Source organism: Podarcis melisellensis (genome assembly GCF_964234715.1).
Source record: "Podarcis melisellensis genome assembly, chromosome: 5".
Taxonomy (NCBI): Eukaryota; Metazoa; Chordata; class Lepidosauria; order Squamata; family Lacertidae; genus Podarcis; species Podarcis melisellensis.
Genome location: NC_138537.1, coordinates 36,983,519 through 37,008,618, shown reverse-complemented (window position 1 = coordinate 37,008,618; position 25,100 = coordinate 36,983,519). Strand labels below are relative to the sequence as shown.

Sequence of the window (25,100 nt, the reverse complement as noted above, 5' to 3'; positions counted from 1 at the left end):
GCTGGCTCTGGGTACACAAGCACAAAGTGTGATGTGCAAATGATGGATATTTAATCGACAGCGTGTACTGACTGCTAGCCACAGATTAAGGCCGGGCTGTTTTCTTTCCTAGCCAGAGCAGACAGCGGGTTTACTCAGGCATTCCTTGATGGATTTTTCCCAGTTGTTATGCTAGTTGAGTCCCTCTCCCTTCCAGAAGGCACCAGCCGCCTTTCCTTCCTCAGCCCTAATTGATTCCCCCTCCTCCCCCCAATAGGCTGGTTCTTATTAAAGGAGCAGCATCAGTGGGGAAAAATTACATGGCTGAAAATCCGGAATCAGTTTCCTCCCCACACAGAATTCTACTCTGATGTTGATACTTGAAGCGGGATACCACCTTGCAGGGGAAGGATGTTCACTTGCTCAAATTAACCCCCCAAAAGGGAAAGGGGAATTCATTGTAGATCATAATATCCAGGAAGTGGGTCTCATGCCCCTGGTAACTTTCAAAATGTCACTTTAAAAAAAAAAAAAGGAATATGGAATGGGACACACATTCTCCTTGGTACCACCCCCTTACTCCCACTCTCCTTGGATGATTGGTCTACAGCTGATAACTCACTGTCCTCCTGTTTCATGTTGTCACCAGCGCCGCCAGCAGCATCAGCTGACAAGGAGGCGGCCGGGGCGGAGCTTCTTGGTACCATACATCTGAGAACCTTAGAATGAACATTTCGAGTCAAAATGGAAGCTGGCCAGCATGTGCAAGTGTACACTTTTTTTAGATCCCCCCCCCCCCATCTAGCTCCTAGCTGCTCCTAGCTGCTGCTAGCCACAGCTGGTCAAGTTACGAAGTGGAGCCAATATATATATATATCCTTTTCTTCAATCCATCTCCCGTGTAGCAGCAGTGGGCTTTATGCTTTCCAGACAGGCCTCTACCATTATACGCATGCATGTTTGAGTGAGGTCCCTTCTGAGCGGCCCTAGTCCCTAGTCATAGGGATGGGGATATTCTGTTGCTGGTGCAGGACTGATTGGGAATAATAATACAGAACAAAGAATAATGTCTGGAATCTTTATCCTCTGAAAAGCCATTAAAGGCTATGGAGGACTGGCGTATTGCTGACAGGAATGGAAGATGCTTATCTTTTTAATGCAAAGTTCCAGCGTTAGGGTAGCACATTAGGTTTGCCCATGGTTAGTGTGGCTGCTCTATGATAACTTGAATTTGTGAGAAACTGCTGCCACTGATCCATTGTTATGGATCACTGACTTTCCCCTCACAATGGCAAGATGGAAGGTGAGCAAAAATCTATTATTTGAGCATAAGATGAGCCATGCTGGAACAAACCAAAAGCTTATGTAAGCCAGTACCTTTGTTTTCACAGCAGCCAACCAGATGCCTTTGGGAAGCCCATATGCAGGACAAGAGCACAATATCACTCTCTGCACTTGTGTTCTCCTGTAATTGGTATTCAGGGGCACATCTCCGTCAACACTGGAGATATTAGTAGTCATTGACAGCCTCTTACACTCCATGCAGAATTAACAGGGATAGAAGTTTGCTCTTCCTTCCCTGCATGTAAGATCCAAATGGGATTCTTCATATTTTCTCCTGCACAGAAACAGTAGGTGCAAGGCATATATATTATATATATATACATACACACACACACACACATACACACCCCTTATATTCTTCTTGCCTTTCCACCATGTCCAAAGACAGTTATTATTAAGTTATGCTGCTCCTGAAAAAAAGGAGAGAATAATCCACCAGAAACACAAACTGGAATTTGGCAAAACATAATAGGCTGACCTGTGCTGAGGAGGGGTAGGGGGTAGGTTGAGATGCTGGGCGGTCTCTTTGTAATTGTGTTTATACACTGAAAATCAATAGAACTTGTTTTTTGTTGTTTTTTAAGGAAATAATCTCTCTGAGTTAATAGACTTAAAAGCACTTTTACTGTATTCCTTACTGCAGCTAGTATAGCGCCAGTTGTGACCAGAGAAACAGAAGTAATCTGATCTGGGTTACTGTTTCCATGCCTCCAAGAAAGTGGTTGTCTGTGAAGTTTCTTAGAAAAAGCCATGATTTTCAGAGACATTATCTCATAAGTTTCCGTTCTTGAAACAAGAATCTTCCAGTTTTCCTTGGGTTGTGACAAATGGCTACATTCCAATAATGATTGATAATGCTGTTTAGTTTGAATGCCTGCTAAGAGCCCACTGTGTAGATCAATATCCTTGATTTTAGATCCAACCCACTTTCCAAATGTGTTATCTTTTTTTCTTTTCTTTTTACAACACTCATCTGAACTAACTTGGTCCTTGGTCAGTCCCAACCCTTCTAATAAATTCTTGACTGCATGGCTTTGCCATTTACCTCAGCGATGGAGCTTATCTTGCCATTGACTCAAACTACACAGGCAGGGTAGATCCACACTATACATTTAAAGCACATTCAACACACATTTAAAGAGCATGGCTCCCCACCCCCAGCAACCCTGGGAATTGTAGTTTCCCACTCACAGAGCTGCCATTTCTAGCACCCTTAACAAATGACAGTTCCCATGAATATTTGTGGACGCCATATTTGAATGTGTTGAATGTGATATAAATGTACTGTGTGGCTATGCTGTCTGCCTCCAAAAGAAAGCCAATTTCAGCTTGTCTCACATTCCAGTAAATACTGGAGCATCAACCCTATCCCATCTCTCTTTTGGAAGAATGCAAATCAGATGACCAAAGATACTCTGAAAGGGACTAATATTTTCTGCAAAGTATTCCACACATGCTCTGAAACCCAAAACTTTACTCAACCACATAAAATGTAACTTGTTTAGGTTGACTGACTTTTTTGTTTTTTTATCTGAAAATCTCTGTGTTATTTTGTCTCTTCCCTTACCTTTTTCCCCAAATAAATTTTCTTATAAACATTGACAGTTGGCTGTTATCGGTTTAAAGAAGCATTTCTCTGGAATTTCTCACTGAACTCTTCCTCATGTGCTAGATGGTATGCTTGTTAAGCTTGTGATCTAAGCATCTTTTTTCAAGGTTCTGTTACATTTTGTGTCCTTTTGGCTTTTGGAAAGTACATCTAAAGCTCCTTTTCATTATGTCTAGAACTAGGCTAGAGGGAGGGGTCAGCAGGGCTTGGAATCACAGAGAGCCAGAGAGAGTTTGGCATGTCAGTCTGGTGGTTTTTTAAGGCTAGATTCAGCCTGCCATACCCATCATAATGCTTTTTTTGAGGGGAATCAATTACCTCCCCACAAAAAGGGAATCCACTCCATACTCTCTCGCAGGAGCACAGCAAGGCTCACAGAGAGCATGCTTTCCCCCACAGCCTTTTCCACATGAAAAAAAGATTAAGGGGATGGATAGGGATGACCATATTGGAGGCATTGTCACCTATAAGATGGATTTCCTGGGCTCTGATGACATTAATGCATTAGGCTGCAGCCTTTTGGAGTTGTGTCTGCTACAATGTGTATGATTGGTCCCCAGTGCCCATTAATCTTGTGTACCATAATTTCTCAGTGCTCAAATTGATTAAAGGGTTTTCAGCAGAAGGGACACAGGAATGCTGGAACTGTTTGCTGTAAGTGTTTACTGTGACACCACCGAAACAGGTCTGGTCTCCATATCACACAAGCAGGATTGTGGGTTATTTTATGTGATATTGTGGTGGGGGGGGGACCACTATCCCTTTTACTTTTGGAAACATGAGGGAAATGGTACATGAAGATTCAACAGCTGTTCAGTTTAGAAGTAAATCTGCTCTCAGCTTGTATGATTCCAGCAGGTAAATTCAAAAGTACTGGGATAGTGACAAATAAGCAGGTGGTGCATTTTGATTTTGTTTTCTTGCAGAAAATGATGTGAATTTAAATGCCTTAGGCAGCTTGCTTTAGGTTTTTCAAGTTTCTTTGATATTGGGGCTTTCCATGTTTCTCTAGTCCAGGGGTAGCCAACAGGGTGCCCACCCCACCCAGGTTGCTGGCCTGCAACTTTATCCCTGACCATTGGCCATGTTGGCTGGGACTGAGGGGAGCTAGAGTCCTACAACACTTGGAAGACCCACCTCCACATTCCAACCAATATTGGATCAGAATGAGACTCACCCCACCCCCCCAAAAAGAGGCCACATTTACCACACGTTTGCTTCTCTCATGACTCCTCTCCCTCAAGAACTAACAAGCATTGGGATTCTCCTTCTGTTTCTCTAATTCACAATTCCTCGTCCCATGTGCTATTTGCCCTTCAAACATGCTGTTGCAGCAAATCTGAAGACAAGGAGCAACTGGGGCTTTTCAGTGGGGAACCAGTGAAGGACTAAAGGTCAATACCTCTCACCCCATGTGCTGCAATATTCCCAGTCTGGTTCCCACTCCCCCCCCACACACTCCATAGCTGCTATCCTATATACAAAGGGTAGCCACCCTGGCATCCTCCAGATGTTTTGGACACCAAATCCCATCACCCCTCCAGCCAACATGGTTAAGGGTCAGGGATGATGAGACTTGTAGTCCAACAACAGTGTTGGCTGAACCTGCTATATACAAATAGCGAACAAATATTCTCCAAGTGTGGAGCCTTTTGCAGTCAAAATGGTATTACCTAAGCATGAGAGGGAGGCATCAGCAGATCTGGGGGAAGCCTGTGCTTTTCAGATGTACAAAAATTGTTAAGAAAGAAGCCTCTAGCAGTGAAAGCAGCCTACTGAAGGCTGAGCATGATCAATAGCCATGGAATACTGGTAGACTGATGCAGGAGGGGGGTGAAGAATAAAAAGAAACAGAAGAGGGAAATAGCATGGCTGACTGGGCTGGGATCCTGAACAGGATCACTCTATCCTGCATCATTACGGTGTGGGTACCATGACTTGATGCTTTTTTAAGAATGGAAAAGCCCAGGGGAGAAAATTACATACTGTGCTTATCATCTATTCAGGGCCTTTGACTTAGTGGAAAAAATAACTACCTAAATCTATTCCTTTGCCCTCAAACCCAGCTCAGCCTAGTAGGCTTTGAGAGTTGTCCAGTGGTCCTAAGGTAAGGCAGGTCTCTCCTCCTGGAAGCTTCTCTAGTTCTCCATCTCCCTCTCCTTCCTAGGCCTCCCACGGGCTTAGAAGTTTGCTGAATGAGAAGGGGAATTATATAGAGAGATAGATTTTAACAAAGCCACATTCCGAGACATTACCTCCAGGGCTATGAGCTGTGTGGCTAATGAATAGCTTTGCAGTGTTGAGGCTCAACAAACAGCTCAAAGCCTGGCCTCTTTGCATTGCAGCGTGGAAAGTTTTGTTTCCTGGCAGAGGCGTGCTGGTGTGTTGCCATCTGCTCTGCCCTGTTCATTATGCACCAAGTCACCATGGTCAGCTCCCAGCAGAAAGTTAAGACGGAGGTAAACTAGTATTTGAAAACAAAGGGGGGACTCTCTCCATCCTAATTAGCGGCAGGTTGAGAAGTGCAGCAGTGGGGGTCAAAGGTCACTTCCCAGAAGGCTTTGCTCAGGATTCCAAAACACCCACTTAATTCAAGCAGCTTAGCACACAGAGTCAGACTAGAGCAATTATGCTGCTTGAATTTCCCTAAGGATGGTTTTAACAATGCAACTCTTAGAAAAAGATTACTGCAGGAGCTCTTTTATTCTGCCACCTTAGAGCAGGAGGAGGTGGAATATAGGTTACTCCTTGCTCCAGAAGTGTTCCATTTCTGTGCCTCTGCATTAGGAGGCAGTATCAGAATTGTAAGGAAATTAATTAGGGCACATTTTAACTTTTTCTCCTTAAAACGAATAGCAGTAAGAGCCTCTGAATGTTCCAGGTTTATCCTTTTCTCTTTTTTTCATGCTCAGTGTCATCATCCCAATTCATTTTCTAGAGAGCTGAATTTTACACAGGGATATGGGATCACCAGTCTCAGTCTAAATATTCAGTATGTTCTTTAGTCCAACATTCACAATGCCTTCCCCAAATTGAGGTCTAATTCTCTTAATCTGAGTTAACATTTCCTTCTTACTCATCCAAGGGGAGTGAAGTCACCATTTCAAATCACAGCATTACATCACTGCTGAAACTTTGAGCCCAACTATCTTCACTTTGTTCCAGGAGAACTCAACACCATCAAAAGTAATTGGCTATCAACTTGGATTTGCAAATTCCCAGGCTGAAGTCTTGGCTTGACCCTCAAGCACCTGGCCTAGAGACCAGTGACTGCCTATATGGAATCTATATCGGCAGTTGCCTAGCAAATGGTGGAGGTTTTTTGGGGGAGGGGAGTACAAATGCTATTCTAGTTCCTAGTTATGTTCTTGTTCTTGCCCTTGTTCTACTTGTCCATTGTTTGGGGACAGCTTTTGTGATGAAGAGTGTTCTAGATGATTTACATGGTTTTTAAGTTCTGTGATCATTATTAAAAAATAAGCTGCAGCTAATTTTCTTCCTTGATTGTCACATGACGTAGCAAACAAACATGGAAGTGTAGGGATAATGTATACTGCCTGTGCCCCGTCTATGTGTGTGAGCTTGTTGGTCTGAAGAGAGCCTATGAGCACCCCAAATGTATAAATGTGGGTCTCTCTTCATGCAATTGACATGCTTGCTTTGTCAGTGTTTGAAATGCACAGAAAGATACATGCATATAGTTGTGCAAGTGTGTAGGTTCTTGTGATGCAGATCCACCCTGCTGGGGACAAGTCTCTTTAAAATACATAACTTCTCTCTTTCCTTCTAAGTGGGGAGACAGCATCTACGCCACCACTTGTGAAACCACAAGCTGAGCAGCCCGCTGAGAGATGCTGTCTAGCAGAAAGGCTGAGCAGTTTCTGTGTATATTCTTATTGTCCTCTGATTATTATTATTACTACTGTTAATGTGAGCTGATAACATTTTGCTTTTCTTCTGTCAGATTTGCAATAAAGATGGGGGGGGGGAATTGGTGCTAATCAGCACCTCAAATCATCCATCTTTCCAGAATGTGTTAAAAGTGCTTTCCTATGTAAGTGCAAATTGACCCACTGGCTTTGCCAGGCAAGTTGTTACTCACAAACATCTGGGTGGAAAAGACCTCAAATGTGTGGCCTTTATTCCTTACTTTCTCACCTGCACCTGTTAACAGATTTAACCTGCTGTTTCTCCGCTTGAAATCTTAGAGTATGTGTCCATTGTTTAGCTAGATCCGTAACATTTGTATCTTTTCTTAAAGTATTATTTTGCCTTTGGTTAATTAGACTTAGTCTTAAAAAAAAACCTCCTTTCTTAAATTTGGCTTTTCAGTTGCAGTGCATTCTGGGACGGGCTCGTGGAACCTCCTCCATACTTTGGCTAATTGATCTCACTTTCCACACATTTTTGTGAGGTGATTTTTCCCAATATAGTTGTTAGTATGCTATGTTTACTAGATTTACTATGTTTACTAATATCTTTATGCACACTCTGCTTTAGAATATCCATATGTGTGTACATTAGTTAGCGGGGAAATTGCATCGCAAAATTCAGGGAAGCGCAGATTTTGAAAGATGACTGTGCTCCTGTTAGTGTATTATTTCAGAAAATGAATTAGATAAGTTCACCTTTAATTCCAAAACTGAATCAAATTTCTCACCCATCCCTAGACAGCTATGGGAAGGGTGGAAGTGCTTGCCATGCTTCACATCTCTCCTCAGACCTTGCAGCAAACACAAGTAGGTCAGAGCAAGGCCTGCCATGAACCTTCTTCCTCTCCTCCCAATGTATCCAAAGAAACACACTGAAAAAAGATCATGGCTCATCCTGACATCATTTCTGGAGGCCTGATGTTATGGTATTGCATTATTTATTGAGGGCATCTGGTGGACAATTCCCCCCCCCCCCAAAAAAAAATAGTGTGGTAAGACACTTACAGTGCAATCCTATTCTATTCAAAGTAAATTCTGTTGAGTTCAACTGCTCACATTCCTAGGTGAGTGTATGTACTACACTGTATAGGACTGCAGCTTGTGCCCCTAAGTTTCATTAAATTGTGCCTAATTTCTTCAGAGTTAAGCTGCACACACACCGTACTCTTAAAGCACATGACTTTCCCCAAAGAATCCTGGGAATTGTGGGTTATGCCTCACAGAACAAAAGTTGTCAGCACCCTTCACAAACTACAGTTCCCAGGATTCTTTAAGGGGAGTCACTTGTTTTAAATGTGCTTTAGAAGTATGGTGTGTACACAGACTAAGACTGGCGTCCACTGCTTGGCTCCTTTGTCACCTGGGTTCTTTGTGAAGTTGTTTTGTACCACGAAGTCCATTCCCAGTAACCTCTGGTGTGTAGTGCCGCAAAAAGCTAACCCCTGGGCAATAAATCCATTCCTCTCGCACTCGAGCAAATAAATCAGCTCTTTTCCCAGTCCAGTGTGCCTTGATTATAACAGGTATTTGAGGAGATATATCTAATGTACACACACACACTGTGAGAAGGAGGCATTCCTTCTGATTATTAATGTGCAAAGATGCACTCCGATCCTAGCCTCTACCCTACTTATGCTTCCCTTTGGGGAACACCCTTTCACCTTCCACAACAATTAAACTTTCATCAGTTCAGCTGGGTAAGATAAATCCTGTTTATCGTGATTGCTGCTCTGTATGCTGGACATGAAACAAAAGCAGAATCAATACGTCGGCCTTTCCTGATGGCTGTGCTTTTGACTGTTCCTTTTGTTGCCAGCTGAGACTATTGGTACTATTGCTGTATGTTAATGAATCTGTGTTGTCCCATTAACCCACAGTCCATGGGCTTGCTGGATTTTGCTGGGCCTTTTCTTCCCTTTCCCTTTCTCTCTCTCCCCACCACCAAACCTCTCCCTCGATCAATATTTGATGAGGGTAATTTCAAAGACTTGTTTAGTATGATCTCCACATAAGGAGTCCTTCAGAGTATTTATCACGTTGGAGGGATAATTACATTCAAATCCTGAGACACTGTTGCTAGGTTACTGCCGCTTGCCATTCCTCTAGCTTTTGTGTATTCAGAGTTTGGTCTCCCCCACCCTGCCCCGTTCGCTCCTCCTCCTTTGCTTGAGACCCTTTCAATATCAGGATTAACAGGGGGAGGAGGCAAGAGGCTTAAGCCAAATGACCCTTTTAATGAAGCATAACAGGCCCATTATTGCCTCTGGTGAGCTCCATAGGCCATATTGGACAACGGCCGCCCGCTGGGGCCAGAATCCGGTGTGGAGATGAAGGGCTGTTGAATGATGCCGCTGAGACAGATTAGGGATGTGGGAGGGTGATAAAGAGGGCATATTGCTTCAGCAGAAGGCTCTGGGGATGGTACGACTCCATGGCAGGAATAATAACAGTGCCTTTCTTCTCCCCCTTCAGAATCCTGAATGGGAACAGAGTAGACAAGGACTTTCAAGTCTCCCTTAGACGGTGGTCAGAACTGGGTTTTCTCTCCAGAAACAGCCTAGATCCATGTGGCACCTAGGATGGAACCAAACCATTTGCTGGTGAGCACTAAGCACACCATTGTCGTTTTTTTTATAGCATCATAACCTCCAACATTTTTCTGATGAAAAAAGGGACGTCCCATTCCATAAGGATAATTTTACTATTTATACCCCCACATTTGACTGGGTTAACCCAGCCACTCTGAGCAGCTTCCAACATATATAAAAACAGAATAAAACATTTTAAAAACTTCCTTATACAGGATTGCCTTCAGACAGCTCGGGGGTCGGATACCTCCAAACCCTCCAACATTTCTCCAGTGGAAATAGGGACATCCTAAGGAAATGTGGGACATTCCAGAATCAAATCAGAAACTGAGATGGCTTCTCTAGATCAGAGACTTCCCTGGAAAATAGGGACACTTGGAGGATCTGCAGTGTTAGACTACACTTTGGGTAGACTAATACTGTAAAGTGTAGCCTAACAGTGTAAGAAAAGCCTTGGCCTGGTATTGGCCTTATTTGCACATCAGGCACCAAACCTGGTAGAGTCTGAGCGTGGAGGAACAACAGAGGGTAAAAGGGATTTGAGGTCAGGAGAATGGAGGCCATCCTACTACAGGTTGTCTTTTTCATGAATGGAATTCGTGACCTCATAATGTCAGTGCCTAGAGGTTGCAGTTCAAATGTCAATCCTACTCTTTTGCCCCATCTTGGTTATGAATATAGAGTAGGCACCAGCTGTTTAACATCCAGTCTTCTGGCTTTGTCCGTGTCTAGGCTTCCCCCTCAAAGGTGAAGCTTTCGAGCCCTGGTCTTTACCACACTGTCATTTGGTTACAAGGGACAGACATGGTGTGAAGAATGTGACATCAAATTGTCCAGCTGAAATGTAAGAGGGTTTGCCTATATAATGGGCTGGGCAGAGATGGGGTGAAGACATAGCTTCACCCCTATTTCCAGAAGCTAAGAGATGGTGGGATGAGGTTTCAGTATGAGAAGCAAGAGAGTGGTGAGGAGGGATAGACAAATGTATCTCTCTCCAGTCTATAACACATTTACATCTAGAAATCTATCTCTTTCCAGACTATGCAACATTTACATGTTTCTTCCCATAATTCTGTTCTCCTCAATTTCTGCCTTAATCTACATTTTAAAAAAAATGCCTCAAAACATGTATTTAATATGTATTCAAATGCATATTTGGATGTCTATTTTCTCTGAATATATATATGTATATATTTAAATGCGCATTTCCAAATAAATATTTAAATCCTTATCTTGATGTATTAACTCTCACCCAGACCTCTGAGGATAAAATTATGCCACCAGTGCGCTTTTTCACTGCAGGGTTTACACAGAGGTAAACTTACAATGTAATCCTTCTAGGGCATAGTCACCTGCACAGTAGGAAACAACATCTCCACATTTCATGTATTTACAGCCACTCTCTATTTTCAGTACAAAAGGTGCCTGTGACGAAAAGGAAACAAGGAAAATTAATTTTACAAGCAGAATGTTTTGTTGTTTGCTCTCACAAATGTAAGTAGGCGAGGGGGGGGGGAGCTCCTAACAAAAACTGATTCAGTGATGTAGATTTTAAGTGCCCAGACAGGGGGTAGACTTCAGCTATGCACTCTTCCAATTGCCCCATTTGTGAAAGCATTTCTGCTTTCCAGATGAAATGATTCCCTTTCTGCTCCACCATGTACTGTCCTGAGAGTTCTCTTAACCCCTCAGAAAGCCAATTTTGGTGGTGCAAGAGCATGCTGGGGGAGGAGAGGGGGAAAGCCCCATGGTACTAGTGGAAGTCCTTGCTCATGGCTTCCACTGACAGGGCTGGTTGGGTGAATCTCACCCAGGGTGTTCTTTTTGAGGGAAAAAAAACCTGGGACAAAAATGATTCCAATTTTTTCAGTTTTTGCCTCTGGGGTTTTGTGTTTGCTCCAGCCAATTTTAATTTATTAGGATTAAAAAAAAATCACACAGCTTTTAAAACAAATAAGTGGTACGTCGGGTTAAGTACTTAATTCGTTCTGGAGGTCCATACTTAACCTGAAACTGTTCATAACCTGAAGCACCACTTTAGTTAATGGGGCCTCCTGCTGCTGCCGTGCTGCCGGAGCACGATTTCTGTTCTCATCCTGATGCAAAGTTCTTAACCTGAAGCACTATTTCTGGGTTAGCAGAGTCTGTAACCTGAAGCATATGTAACCTGATGCGTATGTAACCCAAGGTACCACTGTAATTGATATAGGTAGCAGAAGAAATGAATGCTGAGCTAAAATGGGTTGTTTTTAACAAAGGTTCCCCAAACTGTAACAACAACAACAACAATAAAGCAATCCCCATTTCAATAATTTGAAACAGGGTTGAAAGTGTTCAACAATTCAGAGTGAGTGCGCCCTGCTTTCATTCTGAATTTGCCTTTGCAACAAAACAACATAGCTCATCTTGATGGGCTGCATCAAATGTCAGGAAACTCCAGTTGTTGTTGAATGACAACTCCCATCATCCCTAGCCATTGGCCATGTCTTCCAGGTCTGACGGGAATCGTGGTTCAGGCTACATGATGGCATTGTGCTATTATCATGTTGGCCATGACATCCCCTGTCACTGCAATCCTATAAGCAAGAAGAAGGAAGCACTTTTTTGGGGGGGGGGGAGCACAAAAACAGTTGCTGATTGGACAGTAGACAGAAACTGAACCACTGTGAAAAAGATGAACAAGGGTTAGGTGGAGAAGAATCATCCCTTTAATAGCCAAAGTGTTTACTTGTGTGCAGCCACTGCACTCAGCTCCACCCCCGGCTCCTCCGATGTCCTGACACCTCCCCCCATTCTTTTTCAGAAGGTGGCACCTCTGGGTACTAGTGGGATTTTTTCTTTGCCTTGGGTGCCAGAATGACTTGGTCATTCTTTGTACTCTGCCTTGATGTGACAAGACACCACTTGCTGTTTTGCCCCAGGCAATAGAATACCTTGGGCTGGTCCTACTGCTGCCGCCATCTGTCAGCGCAGGTTGTTAACAAATGAAATATGAACTAGTCTGGCTGAATGCATATTTGGTCAAGTGAGAAGTTTGGCTTACCTCTTCTCTTTCTACCATGTCTAACTGAAGATTTGCAAGTCTGATTTCTCAAAGCTTTTCCCATGAAAACGTTTGCGACAGTACAATTAAACTGCTTAGAGACCATTATACTCAACAGAATATACATTATTTAGATAAAAAATCATTTTACGTAGGGCTGCCTCTAAAGACAGTTTGGAAAGTTCAGCTGATGAAGAATTCGGGAGTCAGGTTGCTCACTGGGGCAAGGCGGTGTGAGCATATTAAACAGATCCTGGCCTAGTCAATTGGCTGCCAATTACCTTCCAGGCCCAATTCAAAGTCCTGGTTTTGACCTATAAAGCCTTAAATGGCTCAGGAACACAATACAGTGGTACCTCAGGTTAAGTACTTAATTCGTTCTGGAGGTCCGTTCTTAACCTGAAACTGTTCTTAACCTGAGGTACCACTTTAGCTAATGGGGCCTCCCACTGCCACCATGCCACCAGAGCACGATTTCTGTTCTCACCCTGAAGCAAAGTTCTTAACCCGAGGTACTATTTCTGGGTTAGCAGAGTCTGTAACCTGAAGCATATGTAACCTGAAGTGTATGTAACCCAAGGTACCACTGTACCTCAAGGACCACCTCACCCCATATGAACCGACCTGGACCCTGTAACAATAACCTGAGGCCCTTCTTTGTGTGCCTCCATGAGGGATCTGGAGGGTGGCAACACAAGGACGGGCCTTATATGTGGTGGTGGCTACCTGTTTGTGAAGTGCTCTCTCCAGGGAAGCTGGCTTGGTGTCTTTATTATACATATTTACACACCAGGCAAAAGCGTTCCTCTTCAACTAGGTTGATTAATACTCTAGGTCCTCTAGGAAGAGGAGTTATTGTTTTGTTTTTTGTTTTAACTATTCACTTTGGCTTTTATCCTGTATTTTTATCTTGTAAAGAGCTCTGAGATCTTTGGATGAAGGGTGGTATATAAATAAAATAAATAAATAAGCAAGCATGCATACAATTTACCAAAACTTGATACATATAGGGCAAAACGATCCTTTAAAGCTAAAGGATGTTCCCTTTGACATAATGGTGAAATACTGTAGCATGAAAAATGTGATTGATTTGCTGCTGTTTTTTGGCTAAATAATCCTCACGTAATATAAATAGAATGCTGCTGGGGTTACATTCTAGCAGACAACATTCCTCCCACACCAAATTGTTCCGCCATATAGCTAGATCCTAGCTATAGGGATGTAAATTGAAAGATATCTCACTACCCCCACGGAACACCTTAATGCCACAGGACTCTCTAAGGGGCAGACACTTAATAAAGCATAAATTATCATGATTCATCATCTTTAACATTGGCTTTGCCCTTTATTGGCCAGAACAGAACAAATAGTAGATAGACAGGATTTGGGGGTGGGGGTGTTTCAACACTGTTCTCGGGAAATATTATTCTATCCACAAGGTTCAGAAGAAGAACCAAACTGCCTTTGTTCTCTTTCGGATTTTAAATAATAAGACACACTGTACAATAGGGAGTGTTATCACTAATCCCCACAGCAGAGCTCGAAATGAGCTTACAAACTGTGCAGCAGGCACTGTGGGAAGAGCAATTATGCTAACAGCGACGACAACAAAAAAGCCCAGGTCTGAACTCCCCAGGTTATATGGAGGGCGAACATGACTGCTGTCAGTTTGCAACGGCAACGAAAACCTCAGCTGCAAATAATATACACAAATAAAAAGCTGCCTGCTACACTGCCTATACTGGATGAGAGGGAGGGATTCAAATGGAATCTATTAGATTAGTTCCCAAATTCAGTCCTTCTGCCCCCAAACATTTCATAACTTCACATTCGATTAGAACAGAACGGTCATTGACATTCATCATAAACATGCATAATGTGAGCATTTTGGGTCAAGAGTTCAGCAGATATCAAAATCAAAGCGTAGTGTATTGACCACAAGGGGGGGGGGGAATGTTTGTTTTTCATTGCCTCATTTTGACATATTCAGGGCATCATGGTTTGGCTTCTGAACAAAGACAACCCTTGTGAAGGGAAACAGGTTGTTTTCTTACAGTAACTGGCTTCTTTACATTGTATAAAACAGCCTTGAAACAGACACTTCACAATCTGCCTTTGCATCCAGGTAAATGGTTCTTGCAGAAATGACCAGAGTGTGCATTCCTTTGCAACAGGGATTTGAATGCTGTTGAACTCTAGCTGCCACCAACCCCAGCCTGCATAACTTGTGGTCAAGGATGGCAAGAATAAGTGTTTAGCAACCTACTGAGGGCCACAGATCCCCCAACTTGCTTAACAGCATCAGAGTCTGAGAGATAGGTGGATGCAATTCCATCCAAAAGCCTGCATGAAGAAAAACGACAGACATTCAGATTATAAATTCAAAGAGAAAAGATGTAAGGTTTCAATGGAATGGAGAATGAATGAAATGATTCTCAAAACATGGCTCAGATGTTGAGAGTGATTTGGCAAATGACAACCACAAAACTACCACCACCACCAAATTTAAAGCCAGTATTCTGTTCTAGGAAAACCAAGTCCATATGACTAAGTTGAGGTGTGAGGACCTTGCTGGTGGCAAGTCCTTCATGTGTGGAATAGTGAAAGTATAAACCAGCCTTCGCCAGCCTGGTGTTCTCTAGAAGTTTAGTACTACAACTACCCATCAGCACCAGCTGGCATTGGGAGTTGTAATCCAAAACAGTTGGAGGGCACCAGGTTGGCAAATGTTGGTATAAGGCATTTGGGGGCCTAAAGCATTGATCCCAGTGCAATGAAACACGAAGGTATCAAGCATGAAGGAGTTGAAGTAATGCAGAAAAGCAGACAGATGCATTTTCTCTCTCGCTGGCTACACAATGTAAAGGAGTTCCTGGTTTGGCTTCCAGACATGATGATATGATGGATGCTGTTTATCATTTGAGAGAATGAGAACAGTACAAGACAAGAGCATGGCCGATAATTCAATTTACAGCAGAGACTTGTCAGGACTTGATCTGACATTTTACTCTTCTGTTTGCACAGCACTTGGCTTTCATTATTGCCAGAGATTTGCAGATATAGACCCCCCGCTTCCTAATGTGGAAAGCATTTGCAACCCTGCCTGAGTTCTGCAGCTTGTTTCACTTGCTCATAAAGCAGGAATCATAGACTCATAGAATCATAGATTTGGAAGGGACATCAAGGCTCAGCTAGTCCAAACCCCTGGTGAGTCTACCCAGCTGTCCCTGGATAGACTCACCAACCTTCTGGTTAACAGCCAGACACACTGACCCGTTGCACTACAAGAAGGGCAATGTGGGAAGGAGAAGATTTGTTTTCCCCATGACCTCTGATGCAACCAGAGGCCATTTTTATTTACTTTTTTCAGCTGCTTAATTTTATTCTGGCATCCTTGGGCTTGGCTTCTTCTTACAAATCCATTTAGATTGCCCCGGGCTTGTTCAGATCAGCAGGTCCCAACATGAATCATAGTTAGATGAGCAAGGCTTTTTCTACTGAAGCCCCATGGGTGTGGTATGAAGGCCTTGACTATGTGTAGCCTAGGGTGGCCATGCACCCTACTTTGCAGAGGACAGTCCTCTATTTTGAAGGGCTGTCAAAGGGAAGTCTTCTATCTGTCCTAAGCAGGCACACAAGTCACCTGGTGTTTTCCCTGCTATGGCGAAATGTAATTGGTTTCTATTTAAATTGTTGCAGTTATTTCTAAATTTGCGTCTATAAATATAAATTACCGTATGCAACTTTCAGCAAATTGCTATTATATTTTGTTCTCTTTTTTTGTAATGCAAATCCTCATTTTGGGTAATACATCACTGGTCACACAACTCGGCCTGTGTGCCTTTGACCATTTAGGGCAGGCATGGCCAAACTCGGCCCTCCAGCTGTTTTGGGACTACAACCCCCATCATCCTTAGCTAACCAGTGGTCAGGGATGATGGGAATTGTAGTCCCAAAACAGCTGGAGGGCCAAGTTTGGCCACCACTGATTTAGGGGAAAGTGAAGGATCCAGCTCTTAAAATTGTTCATTTGTGAGTAAAACTGCTTTTAAGGTTGTCAGTGATCTTAGCTCCTGCTATTAAGTCACTTACTTTAATTTTTTTTTTTACTTTGAAGCTTAACAATTGATAAAAGGGGGGGGGGAGAGAACTATTTCCAGATGACCTTGAGCAGTTCCCACAATTGTGTACAGGGATGCATGAGCATAGAATCACATGGAAAAGGTTAATGAGAAGGACACACAGTAAACCAGCAGCATTTCTAGGATTACAGCTGCATCCTCGCATCAGCTGAGAACATGAAGATGGCCAATAGCTCACCACATGTACCACTGCCTTTTTATTAGCCTTTTCTTCACCTTCACCTTCACATAAACAACCACACACAGAGAAATTCAGACATGTGAATCTGCTCTCCCTATTCAATTCTCAGTGAGGAACATATTGTGTTGGTTGAAAGGGGAAAAAATAGATATGGTAAAATAAAAAGAAGATTTCCCTGGATACCAAGATCCTGGCTTTGGGCAAGTACTCTTTGGTGACAGAACCCCAGCAGCGATTTAAAATCACAAAATATGCACCAGTGTAAAGTATGGAAATATACATAGATAGACCTTTAAATATCACCTTCTAAGTTGTTTACAAAGTTCCTCACTTCTATTAGCAAAGAAAGTGACCACACATTTGGTAAGTTAAAAAATGTGCAGCAAGAAAAGACAGACAGTATAACTTAGGTTTTAAAACAGAAAATGTTTCTAAAATATATTTGTATAGAAACACAAAGATGGCTTGCTTTAGCCACTCAGTCTGAGCTTAGAGTAGCCAGCTTAGACCTCCTTACTGGTAGAGTTCATATGATGGAAATAGAAGAACAAAGAGTTTGGTAAGCCTTCCTCCCAAGGGGAGGACAGCTTATTCCATGGGTAGGCAAACTAAGGGCTGGGGGCTGGATCCGGCCCAATCATATTCTAAATCCGTCCTGTGGATGGTCCGGGAATCAGCGTATTTTTACATGAGTAGAATGTGTCCTTTTATTTAAAATGCATCTCTGGGTTCTTTGTGGGGCATAGGAATTTGTTCATTTCCCCCAAAAAAATATAATCTGCCCCCCCACAAGGTCTGAAGGACAGTGCACCAGCCCCCTGCTGAAAAAGTTTGCTGACCCCTGGCTTATTCTATGGTCTTAACCCTTCATGCATTAATTAGAGTTTAGCATGTTGGTTATATGTATCTGAATGCCCCACATATTTGTAGATGTCACACTATAACATGAAGTGTGGCTTTAACATGGGTGTGGCTTTTGCAATGCCAGAATTTCTTTGGAATGTAACACTAGGAACAATTTCTAGTAGCCGTTAACTATCCCTGCAATTAGCTATCTCTGTTGGCTGTTCTAGTTTCCAAAAATGTCCATTTCTCTACCATGTGCATAGCCCTGGTTAAGTAAATACATTATCCTTCCAATGGGCTGATAATGACAGCCAACCTCCTCTTCTATTATGTGCTTCCAGCAACAACACGCCGAAGCACCGAGCCATTGTTTTGACAGCATCATATATTTTATAACTCCATTTGGCTGAATAATGAGATTGCAGAGTAGCAGAAAGAAGGTAGGATGGAAAAATGTTGAGGAAGGAGCTGTGAGGGGAAAACTTTATCCTGCATGAGAGGGGGAATCTCAAGAGGATGTTCAGCTAAGTGCTCTGTGTCACCATATGCAACACACACACACACACACACCCCATGCACATACACAAAGACAGGATTTTTTACCACCCACTGCCTCTTGACTGCTAGATTCCTTGGGCCTGAAGTAGCTCCAAGTCCTCAGCTTGCAAATCGCTTTACTCGTGTATATGACTAGCTAATCACATTATTAGTGTTGCTATTAATACAATGTCTGGTAACATATCCCCATTTATGGATGATTTGTATCCTGATTACTTTTTGTGCTTTGAAAAGACACAGACCCTTCTTTCCTGCACTTTTTCCTTCTCCCTCTTCTCATCCCAGATGCATTCTGTAGTGTGTTGGCCTTTGTAGAAGTGCTCACACAGTCCAAAGTAGCCAGTAGCTTATTTTATTCGTGCAGTCTAGCAACCCAGCACATGGTCTACAGGCCCATGATGATGCTACCTCACTGAACCTAAGCAAGGCTGGGTCTGTTAAGTGCCTGGATGGGAAGTTGCCTAGGACTGGAAAGTAAGGTCCATCATGGGATAATTCAGTAAATACATTAAGGTGTGCTCAGTTATATACTACCCTCTATACTACTATCAATAAATATTACTAAATTAAACTGCCACTCAAATTCATGAGCTTATAGCGTTGGCACTAGTTTGCTTTCATATGGATTCCAACAACAGAATATTGACTTTATTAAATAAACCCTACTCATATGGAAACTCTAGCCCATTCTTTACCAACTTAGTGCACAGCTGGAACAGATGGGAGTTGTCATCCAAAACATCTGGAGGACACCAGGTTGGTGAAAGCTGCTCTAGGCCATTGTTTCCCAACTGGAATTCCATTATCAAAGGTGTTTCAAGCACACTATGGTTCAGTTACTATTACTGCTATTTCTCCTATGCCACAGAACAGGCATATCACTGGCAGGGCTACTTATGTTGTCCTAACAAGTGTCATTTGGGGACCGTAGAGGAAACAGCTCTCCCTCTATGGTCAAATGTTAGGGTTTGTGTCATATAACTTAGATATAATCTGTGGATCTGAATAATGGGCACACAAAACTGTTTTACTAGTTAGAGTACTTTGCCTTTTTAATGGAATGTCAAGGAAAATCATTATGTCACACAACACCATTACAGAATGAGACACAGAATGTGATCCCCGCCCCGCAAACAAAGCAGCAGAGTGCAAAACAAACTGTAATGCAACAGGATTGTGTTTTGGTGGGAGGGTAAGGGTGAGTTCATCCCCTGAATTCTGCTTAGGGACTAAGGCTGCCTATAGTGCTACCCTATGCAAGGTCTGAGGGGATTCCTGCACCAAGCAGACTGGGAGAACTGAGCCAGGGAATTCCAGGGCCAGGGATTATTTTTCAGAAAACAAAACAATAACAATAAAATACAAGAATCTAAAACAATGCCATTAAGGGAAATTAAACTCATTCCAAACAAAGAGAAGATCTGAAGGGAGACAGTCAGAAACCTAAATGATGATCAGGGGTTGACTTGACTTGTGCATTTTCCTTTATGAACTGAGAAAAAGTCTCACATGTCATGTCCCCAAAGCACTGCAAAACATTCTCAAACAGAGTGCAGTGGGAAAAGTCAAAAGCCAAGCAGATCTTAGTATAACTGTCGAGAAGTGGGTGGTAGCTGAAAGCATCCAATGCAGGGAGGAGTGAGGTAGGATAAGTTGAGATAATGTCTCCTTATTAATTATAATGTACATGGAGCTTTTTAAAGTGCAAAGACTGATTCACAGCCTTGTTGTTACAACCATTTTTGAAGTAGGTCACTGTTGTTTTCACTCCCAAGGAAGGGAAAAAGTGCCTAGGGAATGGAGATTTGTCTATGGGTGCCTCAGGAGATGTTCGTCCTGGTCTCCTAAGCCTAGCGGCTGTCTCTCTACTGTGACCATCTGGGACAATGTAGTAGTGGGGGTTGAAAAGTAAGCAATGGTGTGTGTTTGCTGGCACATTCATATCTGCATCCTGGGGGCATGGGGGCATGGTGTTAAGGCTCTGTGGGTGAAACAGTGCCGGCCCTGTTCCATCTCCTGGAAACTGCAAATATGCAGACCCTTACTCAGCTCCACTTTGCATGCCAGATGTAACAGATCATGTTGCAGCTAGTCAAGAACCCTGTACAGTCACTTACAAACACATACACATACATACATGCATCATCTGTTCCTGCTTCTACTGTGCAGGGTACTCACAGCCAGCCCATTTCCGTATCAGGTTTTGATCATGGTGGGGGAAGAGGAGAAGCTGCAAGACTCCTGTAGTCATGTGGCAGCCAAGGAGGGAGAGGAATCTCATTCATTGTCCCAGTGATGGAGAGGCCAGTCTACTGTGGTTCCTTAAACCAGCATGGCCACACTGATTGTTGAGACCACTCCAGGGTGATCTATTTATCCCCCTCCACTCCTCTTTCTTTTTATTTTAAATGTGCATCAATGCCTTATGTCACATACAGTGGTACCTCGGGTTACAGATGCTTCAGGCTACAGACGCTTCAGGTTACAGACTCTGCTAACCCAGAAATAGTACCTCGGGTTAAGAACTTTGCTTCCGGATGAGAACAGAAATCGGGCGGTGGCGCAGCAGCAGCAGGAGGCCCCATTAGCTAAAGTGGTGCTTCAGGTTAAGAACAGTTTCAGGTTAAGAATGGACCTCCAGAATGAATCAAATTCTTAACCCGAGGTACTACTGTATTCTCTGCTCCCTACTCACCTGCCCACAGCTTCCTTGATGCCTAGGAAAGATCTCCCAATATTGGCCTCTAATCCCATAACCACATTGTCTATCCTTTCTGACCCTTGTGTTATCTGTCTTTCTGTTGTCTCTCAGCGATGTGACACCCTCCCCACTTTTTATCTTTTAATTCCTCTTTGAAAATCTACATTTTCCTTCCCAGGTTTTCACTGCTTTGACCTCTCCTTTCTTTGTACAGTATTTGTATCCTTCTCAAATGCCAAGGAGCATTGATGCAGGTGATATACCCAATGAGTCCCTGCTTATTTTGGTTGCTCCATTAGTCCCTATGGCAGCAGTAGATACCAAGTGCACAGCTTAAAGCAAAGAGATTTCAGGTGACCTAGCCCAGGCCAGGAGCAGGTGCATATAAAGGGGGAGGGAGCTGAAATGATTCCCCCAAAGTCATGGTGTTATCCCTAGTCAGGTTTTGCAACACGCAGCTGCATTCCGACTGCATCCTGCCATCACTCCATTACACAGAATCACATCCTTAACTATCCGTACAGTTATTAAAAGATTAGATTTAATATATCCTCCCTCAAATTATAGTTCACCTGAGTAGATAATTAAAAGACTATTAAGGAAGATATGTTTTCATGTGTTTTCACACCTACTTCTCTTGTGATAGCAGGACTGCAAAAAACTGTTTGCAAAACAGCTCCCATTTTTTATTTTGGCAGTGCAGTAATTGCTGCTTGTCATGGCTATCCATAGGGACTTCACTTTTTTTAATGATAATGACATTTCTCAGGAAACGTAAGCCAGAAGACCAGAAGACCAAAAAGCACTATTTGGGTGTCTCAAGTCTCCGCCAGATTGCCTATTTATTGAGCGCATATCTGGATTTGTGCAAAGCTTGTGCAGAGGTCAGAGTGCTTTAGTGAGCACTCGTTCTGCTTTATTTGTAAGGAGGTAATACATTGAGCATCCCTCCTGAGTCATCCTGATATGCTTTTGGGATGTTTGATTGTCTTCCTGTTATTCATTCATCTGTACTTTCATTTCTCCACCATTTTTCTAGCAACACACACACAGAGACACACAGACGGGGGTGGGGGGAGAGCGCCATGTAAAGTACTCTTTTATATAGAAGCTATAAAGGTAGTTTGTGCCCCCAAAGAGCTGAGAATCTTACATGATGACAAGACACAAGAGGAGGGAGGAACAGACAAAAGAGTGGGCTGGCCCTGTGGGAGGAAAACTCCTTGCAAAGGTTCTCATTATCGGATGAAGATGGCTCCCATGCTTGCTGCTAATAATAAAAGCTACTTCTAAAAATATGGTTGTGTAAGTGCAGTAGGCCTATGTGGCCTTCTCCTACTCCCTTCGCATCAGAAGGCTGTCAGTCAGTCTCCAGGAAAGGTCTCATGTGGATTTCCGTATTTCTCGTTTGCTTGAAGGGCTCTTGGGGAAGAGGGAGCAGCACAGATGCTTGCAGGCTGCTCTTCGCTGCTCAGTGCAGAATGGCAACCAATAATCAGCTTCCTGGCAATAATGTGCCAAAGTCACGACTAGCCAATTGCCATTACCAGTAGCATCCATGCAGGGGCACCGACTTTCCCCCCACATTCAGGGGACCTGGTGTCGCATGATGTCATATGCGCAATGTCATGTGCTGAGTAGGGTGCCAAGGGGGCCTGGAGATACCAGGGGAATGAACCTAGAACATTCTGCCTGCAAACTAGTTACTTTTCTGTTGCGCTACAACCTTCCCTGTGTATCCCATCTGGAGAAAGGTGGACTAGAAATGTGATAGATAAATAAATAAATAACCACCTCCAGTAAACAGCCAACATAATCTGTATCACTGAGTGGAGCTAGTTATTGAAGATGCATCCTGATGTAAACATCTGCATGGTGTTAAGACCAGTGCTGTTGCTGCTGGCTTGTCTCATTCGACACTCTTTATAAGCCATTGTAAGACTGTGAAAGGCAATAATGGGCAACGGATACTGACCCCATGTGATTGTATGATGTTGCTAATTTCCCTGAAAGATTAGCATGAAGAAGTCCTGCTTCACTTCATCCAATAATTCCAGGACAGATGAGGAAAGTTGCCCATGCCATAGGCCTGTGATATGGTCCTCCTGTGCTGGATCCAGCTGGAAAACTATTTACAGAGTCACCTTCATTGTCCAATAGCAGTTAATACTGGGAGGACCAACCCTATCATTAGGCAGGGTGAGGTAAGCACCTTAGATGCCAGATACTGGCAAGAGGGGCGACAGCATTCCCTAGCTGTTTTTCCTGCATTCACCCCAGAACCACCACTATCCCATTCTATTGCCTCACAGCTTGCTCCCCTGCCCCAAAATCAGACTTGCTGCTTCAGATGCTCTGGAGGACTTAATCCTGTATCTCATGTTGAAGTAACTGCCAATACAGTCAGCTTTCCTATGTGGAACAAGGAGAGAGCGCCATCTTGTTCTTTGTTTCAGGTGGCAAAATGCCTTAGGCCTGAAGGCTGGCCAAGGGTCCTGGTAGTAGCCCTGCTAACTGTTAAGCACATTTCAAGACTAAGTTAGGTAGCTTCTCCCACCCCACCCCCACCCACATCTAAGAACATTATGGGAGGATGGCTTCAAGAATTAAAGAAGGATACAGTTAACATAGTGCCATATAAGCAGAGTTGCTATCTTGTTGGCATCCATCTGTCTCAGGAGACAATGGAAGAGTGTGCCTTAGGGGGTAAAGTCAGACCATTGCAGAGTTACAGACAGTGCTATTTTTCTGGGGAAAGAGGTGGTGGCACTCACCAAGAACACCTGCCTTGTTCTCTTAGAATGGCAATGGTGCCCACCTGAGAGGGGCTGGAACTGAGTTCTTGTGAGTTCTGGTTGAAAAAAATGCCCTTGTTACAGCACCTGCTGTGGCTGTAGAGACTGATACAGGAGAGACATGTTTTATTGCAGATGGGCTAGATGAAGGCATCCAGTTTTGCTATCCCATGCACAGAAAAATGCTCATGCTCAGGGTCACTTTGCTCTTGAGTTGACCTTGACTTTGGCAGTTTCTATTTCTGCCACCAAGATCAGGAAAAAGATGACCACCACTTGAAACCAGCACAAGGAGCTCCACAGAGGAGGCAGTGAAGACATGAAGCCCATCACAGAAACATCGTCAGATGTCCTTGTCTGCTGTGCACTACATTTATTGAGCCAGTAGAGTTCCTGTAATGAAGCTAATGGAAAAGGCAGCAAGATTACTGAGATTTCTCATTTTTGGAACGAAAGCAGGAATATTCCTCCTGTCGTCTTGCTTCCCTTATTAAGGTAACATTATTGTGCATTACGGTACCATCTTCCCTAAAGTGCCTGAAGACATCCTGTCAGGAGGAGATGCTTTACATGTTGAAGCTGCTGGCGGGCTTTGTTTTTTGTTTTTTTGCTTATCCTGTTTAATGCCAAGAGGCACATATAATACAGAGAATTCGTTCGGAGCCCAGATCAAATATCAGCCGTTGTGGTGCCAGGCTTCAGCTCTGTGATGAGAGGGGAAGTAATTGGATCAAGGTGTTCCACCTGAGGCAAGCAAATAAGCCCCCTGGGTCCGCAGACTCTGAAAACAGCTGTTGACTGGGGGGGGGGGCAGTCAAACAGCAGCGGGTCACCTGGGCATCCTTTCATTAAGATGGTAATTGAAAACCAGTTCACAACAATGGAGTCAGTGTAACTGCATGCCCACGCACAATTCCACAGAGGAATATGCAGATTCCAGGGATGGCGCTGCAGCCACATTCCAAGGCTTTTGTCTCAAAAACATCTGGAGACTGTCCAGAATGCCTTCTGCCTAGGTTACATATGGTGGAAGCGAGCAACTCCAATAAGGATGTGTGTGTATGTGTGTGTGTAAAAAAAAACACACACACCCAAAAAACTCAGAATAGAAGAAAGTGTGCTTCATCCATCAGATCAATCACATCCAGAAGCTCTGCTCCCAGGGGTGTTTCCTAGTCTGGCAGACTCCAAATGGCAAGTAATTGGTTAGACACCAAGCAAGTACCCAAGCTGAAGACAGACAATAGCTTTTAATGGTAGGTCTACAGTTACGTAGTTACAGCACACGAGCCCTGCCATTTCCAGCTAGCAGTATTTCATGCCATGGGGGTGAAGCCAGCCCAAGCTTTAGAAAGCAGCTGCCAGTCAGAGCAGGCAGAAAA

General features: G+C 43.4%; 1 long non-coding RNA gene across 1 annotated transcript; it reads right to left on the bottom strand.

Moving 5' to 3' along the window:
* Positions 1-9,078: 9,078 nt before the first annotated feature.
* On the bottom strand, positions 9,079-10,040 carry LOC309369653. The gene is made up of 2 exons (XR_014168227.1): positions 9,947-10,040; positions 9,079-9,438 (listed from the first exon to the last, which is right to left on the bottom strand). It is a non-coding gene; the product is annotated as an uncharacterized lncRNA (long non-coding RNA).
* Between the last annotated feature and the right edge of the window lie 15,060 nt (positions 10,041-25,100).